Source organism: Tupaia chinensis, unplaced genomic scaffold (genome assembly GCF_000334495.1).
Source record: "Tupaia chinensis unplaced genomic scaffold, TupChi_1.0 Scaffold149922_1, whole genome shotgun sequence".
Taxonomy (NCBI): Eukaryota; Metazoa; Chordata; class Mammalia; order Scandentia; family Tupaiidae; genus Tupaia; species Tupaia belangeri.
In genome coordinates, this window is record NW_006209766.1 from 50,805 (window position 1) to 58,154 (window position 7,350).

The following is a 7,350-nucleotide window of genomic DNA, read 5'->3' on the forward strand; positions in this document are numbered from 1 at the left end:
TTGAATGTGCTTGCCAGAGGAAAGGAAAAGGAGAAAGCCCTCTCCAGGGGATATGGTCATGCTGCAGTCTTTTCTCTTCCTTTTTTCCCTCCTGTCGTGATTTTGGGCATGTAGACACATGCTCCTGGCATGTTTTTCAAGCTGCCAGGGCTGCAACTGAACCATGCATCAGCTGTATGGGATCCAGCGCCCTTAAATTACTGGGCCCTCATCTTTTTAAATTTGGATTGTATTAGCCATTTGCTTTCTGTTTCCTACACCTTGATTTAGACTTTGTTCCTGTTTCCTAAAGGACTTTGGATATAATCTGATCCCTGCTGTGGGTGAGAAAGAGGACACTCAGTGAGTTTAGTCATGAATTTAATTAGCACACATTTGTGGATTATTTACAGTGTGGGCCAGTTACTTTACTGGATGATCAGAATACAGAGCTGAACAGCACAACCTGGGGAAGAAAACTAGACAAGCAATTGCCCTAAAATGTAAGTAGTACCTAGTAGGGGAGGCGAAGATTCAGCGCCACCACGTTTCACGCATGTTTTGTTCACTTTTATTTTGGGGGCTTAGAACACAGTGTTCTGGAAACATTAAATATTAGTTGAATGAGTGAAGGCTCATCAGAGGATGAAGTCAGAATATGTATGACACAATTCAGCTATCTATAGACAACATAGAAGCCATGAGACAGTTTGTAAAAGTAGTTTGAAGACTTTGAGGGAAAACTTTAAATTCAACCAAACTGACCCAGCTATAACCCCAGGAAGGCATGATTGGAATGTGTTTGTAGCCAGAAAGCTTAAACTTAATTTTGTATCCTCAGAAGGAAGACTGTGTTTAAAGGAGAGGGTTGAGACCATGTCTGTGGAAATCGGGGTGCAGGTCTAAGAGAGGAATTAGGCATTGTGTCTGCAGCTCTGTCTGGGGCCCTGGCCACAGGAGCTGTTTACAGTCTTCTGCAAGGCTTCCACACTACCAAACGGATGGATGTGTCCTCGTTGATGCCTCCAGCTGTGAGGCTTTCCCTTGCATAGGTCCATAGTCTAATACGCTGTGGTTGGAACATGGAGAGGTCTTACTGAGGAGTAATTGCGAATGGTTGAGAGCTCTGCATCCAAAGCTCGGATCACATCTTAGGGCTGGAATGCTAGATTATTGCTCAGTCTTCTCATCTGTAGAAAAGGGGTAATAGTAGCACTGTTCTTTCTCTCTTATTTATTTATTTATTAGGTTTTTGTTATAGGGTATGTGCGCTCACTGTAGAGTCAGAGCAAAATAGAAGGAAAGTGAGAAATCACCCACCAGAGGGATGGCCATGCCACAATCCCTTCTCCGTTCTTCTGGGATTTTGAGCATGCATGCGCAAATGTCCGGCCTGATCTTCAAGCCTACAGGTCTGGGACTCGAACTATAGTCAGGAATATGGGAGTCCAGTTCCTTAACCACCACACCATCTGCTGGCCCGTCTCTTTTTTAAAATTGGTTATAGACCACCTGCACTTACCTGAGAGAGGCGGGGTTGGGTGGGAGTGAGAAATCACCCCCCAGGGTGGGGATCACCACATTGCAGTTCCCTCTCCTCCATTCTCCCCTTGGGATTTTGAACATGCATGTACACGTGCCCAGCGTGCGTTTTCTAGCTCCCTGGTTTGGAACCTGATTGACACAGTTGGCCACGTGGGAATTAGTTGTCAGGGAGGCTTCCTGGAGAAGGGTGTTCTTGAGGTGAATATTGTGGGAAAAAGTGAGTCCAGCACTGCACTGAGCAGAGAGAACTTTTATGTGGAGGCATGACATTACCAAGGTGTAGAGGTGAGCAAGCATGAGGTATTGGAGCTGTGGGAGATTGAGGGTAAAGAGTGGATGGATACAAATAGGGATTGGAGGAACATGAGACTGGGTTGAAAACAGCTAGCTCTTTAAGAAATAACAGCTGGGGGCTGGTAGGTGGTGTGGTGGTTAAAGGTGCTGGATTCCCACATGGCTGACCGTGGTTCGAGTCCCAGACCTGGCAGTTTACTCTCTCACTTTCCCTTTCTCTCTCTCTCATTCTGTCTGGTCAAATTAAAAAAAAAAAAGAAGACAAATCGAATTAAATAAAAAATTCTTTTAAGAAAAGAATAGTGAACTTATTAGACTAATAGTGGTCCAGGTATTGTGCTAAGTCCTCAGACTCACTCAGCTGACCAGTGCGTTGTGTATAGTACTTTGGTCCTACCACAGCCTGATGATCTAGGTGCCCACTGTCACAGGAGAAGTGATATGTCAAGTAATACTTGATAGCTCTCTGCCTATAGGTCTCAACCTACACACTGCTGTAGGGCTAAGCCTTGATGTCTTTCACATGCTTCAAAGCTTTTTATGATCTTGTTTCATGATGAAGTCCACACCCACCGAGATCCTCTGACTTCATCAAACTATCTTGAGATAAAATGTAAAAATATGTACATCTCAGGCCGGCAGGCGGCACATTGGTTAAGATACTGCACTCCCATATGGCTGACTGCAGTTTGAGTCCTAGACCTGGTGGCAGCTTGCTCTCTCACTTTCTCTCTCTCTCTCTCTGGTCAAATTAAAAAATAATAACAATAAATAAAATAATTATTTAAAAATATGTACACCTTAGAATTTAATAAAAACAGCACTAGAACAGATAGGAGGCACAGAAAATAATCAGTAAAAAAAGCAAAGTGCAGAACAACGTGTATACATGCTCATTTGTGATAATAAAAAAAAGAAATAAGTAGGTACACATGAAACAGGTTTCTAAGTGCAGAAAACATTCGTAGAATAATACAAACTGGTTTCCTTTGGGATGAGGTCCCAGAAAGCCAACCTGTTAGACTAATAGCTTTATTTATTTATTTATTTATTTATTTATTTATTTATTGAGAGTTTTTTTCTCTATAGGGCGCGTGCGCTCGCCAGATAGACAGAGAGAGACAGAGACAGAAAGCGAGAAATCACCCCCTAGGGGGGATGGTCACGCCGCAATCCCTTCTCTTCCATTCTCCTCTTGGGATCTTGGGCATGCACGCACACGCGCCCGGCGTGAGTTTTAAGCCACCGCGTCCGGGACACAAACCGTGGTCATGGGAGTCCAGCAACATAGCCATTACGCTAACTGTTGGCTCCCAACTAATAGCTTTTTTTTACACGCCATTTTCTGTGGTATGAGGTTTTTCATTGTGTATATGTATATTATGTTTTCAACTTAAAAGTTAAAATAAAAAATAAATGTCTAGGATAGACTTGGCAGTCATGTAGCGAGGGGACATAGCATAGAGGTTAAATGCAAGAACTATGCAGACCACTTGGGTTCAAGTTCTGCCTCTGCCACTAACTAGTCACTAACCCTTAAGTCATATAACCTCTCGTTACCTCAGTTTACCCCATTTGAAAATGGAGAGGTAATGTTACTTTCTGGGATTTTAGTGAGGCTTTAATGAGTTAATGTTTGTCAGGCCCTTAGAACACTTCCTGGAAGGTATGTGTTTTGTTGTTTTTTGTGTTGCTGTGGCCCTGTGCTGTGTCCTACAGGAAATGTGAGGATGTGCCCAGCCTGTGTCTTGGTGCTTACAGTTCACTTGGAAAGGGAAGGCATGCATAGCTAACGACGGGCAGAGGCTGCAGAAGCTCAGGAAAGGCTCCATGGGAACTGACGTGGCCCATGGTGGTTTCCATGAAACAGTGGATTGTAAACATGGGTAACGTCTAGGAAAAGTAGAACGAAGGAAAGGGCACAAAGGGACCTGTGTCAAGGGTGACGATGTGTGTCCTGGAGGGCCTGAGACAAAATAATCAGAAACAGGAAAGAAATTTGAGGGGATCTGCAATTCGGATTCGTCATGTGATGGCTTGTCATTATACGGCAGAGTTTGTCTTAGCATGTGTAAGACAGTATGATTTATTAACAGTGGCTTCTTAGACTTGAGGAAGTGTGGTGACTCTACCTTGATCTTTGAAATGACTATGAGGTGTTCCTGTGTAATTTATTTAATGAACCCCTTAATGTAGGACATGTAGGTCACTTCCAGGTTGATAATTGTAGGTGTGCTGCCAGTAATTTGTCAGAGGGCATGTGCATTCTCAGGAGAGAAACAGTGAAACAGAAAGTAAGAAAGCATCCTTATGAAGGATGGTCATACCACAATACCTTCTCCTTTTCTCCCTCCTTTAGGGATTTTGGGCACGCATGTCTCTCTTTTTTTTTTTCCTGAAAGATTTTTGCTGTAGGGTGTGTGTGCTTGCTAGAGAGAGAGATAGAAAGTGAGAAATCACCCCCCCGCACACACACACATGGTGATGGCCATGCTGCAATCCCTTTTCTTCTTGGGGTTTTGGGCAGGCATGCACACACACCCAACATGAGTTTCAAGCTGCCAGGTCCAGGACTCGAGTTCCAGTCAGCTACGTGGGAGTCCAGGGCCTTAACTATTATGGCACCTGCTGGCCTCCAGCTTGTCTCTTAGTCTGGGACTAAAGCCCTGCAGCTGGCAATGTGGGATCCATTCACCCTAACCATCATGCCACCAGCTGATGGTAGCTTTTTTTCTTTTCTTTTTTTTTTTTTTTACTGGGAGAAAGGTACAGGACTTTTTTTTTTTTTTTTTTTTTTTTTTTTGGTGCATGTGCTGGAGACACACACACACACACACACACACACACTCTCTCTCTCTCTCTCTTTCTCTGAGGGGGAAGAGAGAGAGAGAGAGAAAGAAAGAAATCATCCCCTTAGAGGATATGGCCATGCTGCAATCCCTTCTCTTCTAGCCTCCTCTTGAGTTTTGGGGATGAACACACTTGTGCCTGGCATGAGTTTCAAGCTGCTGGGTCTGGGACTCATATTCTCACAGTCTGTCATGTGAGATCTAGGACCTTAACCTCCACACCAACTGCTAGCCCCCAGTACTGCTTTAAAACAAACAAACACAAAGTTTGTTTTAAAGGTTTTTCTATAGGGCACGTATACTCACTAGAGAGAGGGAGACAGACAGTGAGAGGGAAAGTGAGAAATCACTCACCTGGGGGAATGGCTATGCCATAGTCCGTTCTCCTCCATTCTCTCCTTGGGATTTAGGGCACACACACACACACCTGGTGTGATTTTCAAGCTGCCAGGTCAAGGGCTTGAATCTCAGTTGGCCATGTCCAGTGCCTTAACCACCATGCCACTGCTGGTTCCAAAAAAACCTATTTTTAGTATGTTTCTTACAGGGCCCCCCGGTGGTGTGGTGGTTTGACATGGCTGACCATGGTTTGAGTCCCAGACTTGGCAACTTGCTTCTTACTTTCCCTCTCTTTCTCTCTCCCTCTCTGTCTTTCTCTGGTCAAATTAAAATATAATAATAAGGGATTGGTAGGTGGCATGATAGTTAGGGATGCTGGACTCTAACATGGCTGACCATGGTTCGAGTCCTGGACCTAGCGGCTTTCTTTATTCCTTTCTTTCCTTCTCTCTCTCTCTGCCCCTCTCTACTCAAATTAAACTAACTAAAAATAAATAAAATTAAATTAATAATTCTTAAATAAAAAAAGCTCCCTGTGTCTGACTCACTGTCAAATGAATGCATTTTCAAATTCACAGTTGCAAAGAATCACAATAGGAAGATTTTTGAATGTGGAATTAAGAGCTAGATATTACCCCTAAAATTTGATTTTGGGTTTAGGTACTAGTGAGATGGAAATTATGGCCAGGGAAACTGAGAATACCTGAGTCCTGCCCCACCCCCAGACCCCAGAAGTAGAGATATGTACATGGAAACAGGCAGAGGAAAGCCAGCCCACAGCAGTCCAGGCTCTTGTGCCACAGGCTCTGGGGGCATAGGGAGGGAGAAAGGAAAGTGGTCCTGACCAGCCCATGAGGACCTGTGCCGCTCCTGGTCTCAAGGTGGTGGAGAATGTACCACATCCTTGTGCTCAAGTACTTTGTCATGCACTTTGTAATTCTAGGTGCCCCCTCTTCACCTGTGTCCCTTCTGTTCTAGCTTGGGGCTGAGAGAGGAGGGCGTGGCAGACAGGGAAGTGGGGTTTAGCTGTGACCTCTGGATTACGGAATGCACTGGGCAACTGTTGTAGTTTGTTGCCTGCCTGAACTTTAGGGTGGGGGCCAGAGATGCTGGAATGTAAGTTACATTTCCGAAGGTGGTTGTAACTCTGTGGTATTTGGGGCAGGAGTGGGGGCAGTTTCGTTTTTGCCTCGTGGCAGACCAGAATGAAGTATTGCAGAAGATAAAGAGCTTCTCTCTTCTAGGCCATGGCCTCTTTCAGAGCTGTGTCTTCCCTTTACTTCTCATTTACTGAGACTCAGGTTATGCCAAGTACTGTGCTTCATGGATTTATTTCTCTCCACAGTACTGAAGAAACTGAGGCACAAGAGTGCAGGTGGCTTGTTTAAGGTCATAGAGGTAGTAAATGCCATTCATTCACTGAGAGCAGGAATTCATATCTAGGTCATTCTGACTCCCTAACCAATACCAGTAACTACTGTGCTTGGGCAGTGCTTGGGTTCTGCCAAGTTTCTTCTGTTTTGTGTTGGGGCATTTTACCTAAAAGGAAAGGGCATGACCATTTTCTCCTTTTGCTCCCAGTAGACTCAAAGCTCCTGAGAGCAGATACTGTCTTTGTCTCTTCTCTACTGCTTCCTGATACCTGGAGCAGTGCTGTGCACATAGTAGGACCTCAGTAAGTCTGTGTACATATAGGCTCGGGCTTTGGATAAGAGAAAGAGTTGGAAGCCAGCCTGGAGAAGAATCACTGCAGGTCTGCTCTCTGAGTCTATCTTGATACCCTGCTTGGTGAGTGGACAGTAGAGAGCTCCTGAATTTTCTCATTTCTTTTTTTTTTTTATTTTAATTTCATCATTATTATTATTTATTTAATTTGACAAGATAAAGACAGAGAGAGAGAGAGAGAGAGAGAAAGTGAGAAAGTCAGTAAGCTGCCAGGTCCGAAACTCGAACCACAGTCAGCCATGTGGGAGTCCAGCATCTTTAACCACCACGCCACCTGCTGGCCTCATGAATTTTCTTATTTCTAAATATTTGTCCTGCTTGGGACCAGCAGTTAGCGTAATGGCTATGTCGCTGGACTCCCACGTAGTCGACCGCGGTTCATGTCCCAGACCCGGTGGCTTAAAACTCACGCTGGGCGCGTGTACGTGCGTGCCCAAGATCCCGAGAGAAGAATGGAGGAGAAGGGATTGCGGCGTGGCCATCCCCCCTGGGGGGTGATTTCTCGCTTTCTGTCTCTATGTCTCTCTCTGTCTGGTGAGCGCACACGCCCTATAGCAAAAACCTCTCCAAAAAAACATAAAATAAAATAAAAAAGAATGCTTAAAAAAAGAAATATGCG

At 44.6% G+C, this 7,350-nt stretch overlaps 1 protein-coding gene across 2 annotated transcripts in view; it reads left to right on the forward strand.

Moving 5' to 3' along the window:
• The first annotated feature begins 372 nt into the window (after window positions 1-372).
• GARRE1 (granule associated Rac and RHOG effector 1) overlaps window positions 373-7,350 on the forward strand; it is a 118,763-nt gene continuing 111,785 nt past the window's right edge. The window contains exon 1 of one of the 2 annotated variants that reach the window (XM_006171591.3): window positions 373-482. The gene's annotated coding sequence lies outside the window, so the exon portion shown is untranslated. The remainder of the gene's footprint in view (window positions 483-7,350) is intronic. The other variant, XM_027769535.1, reaches the window with a different exon arrangement.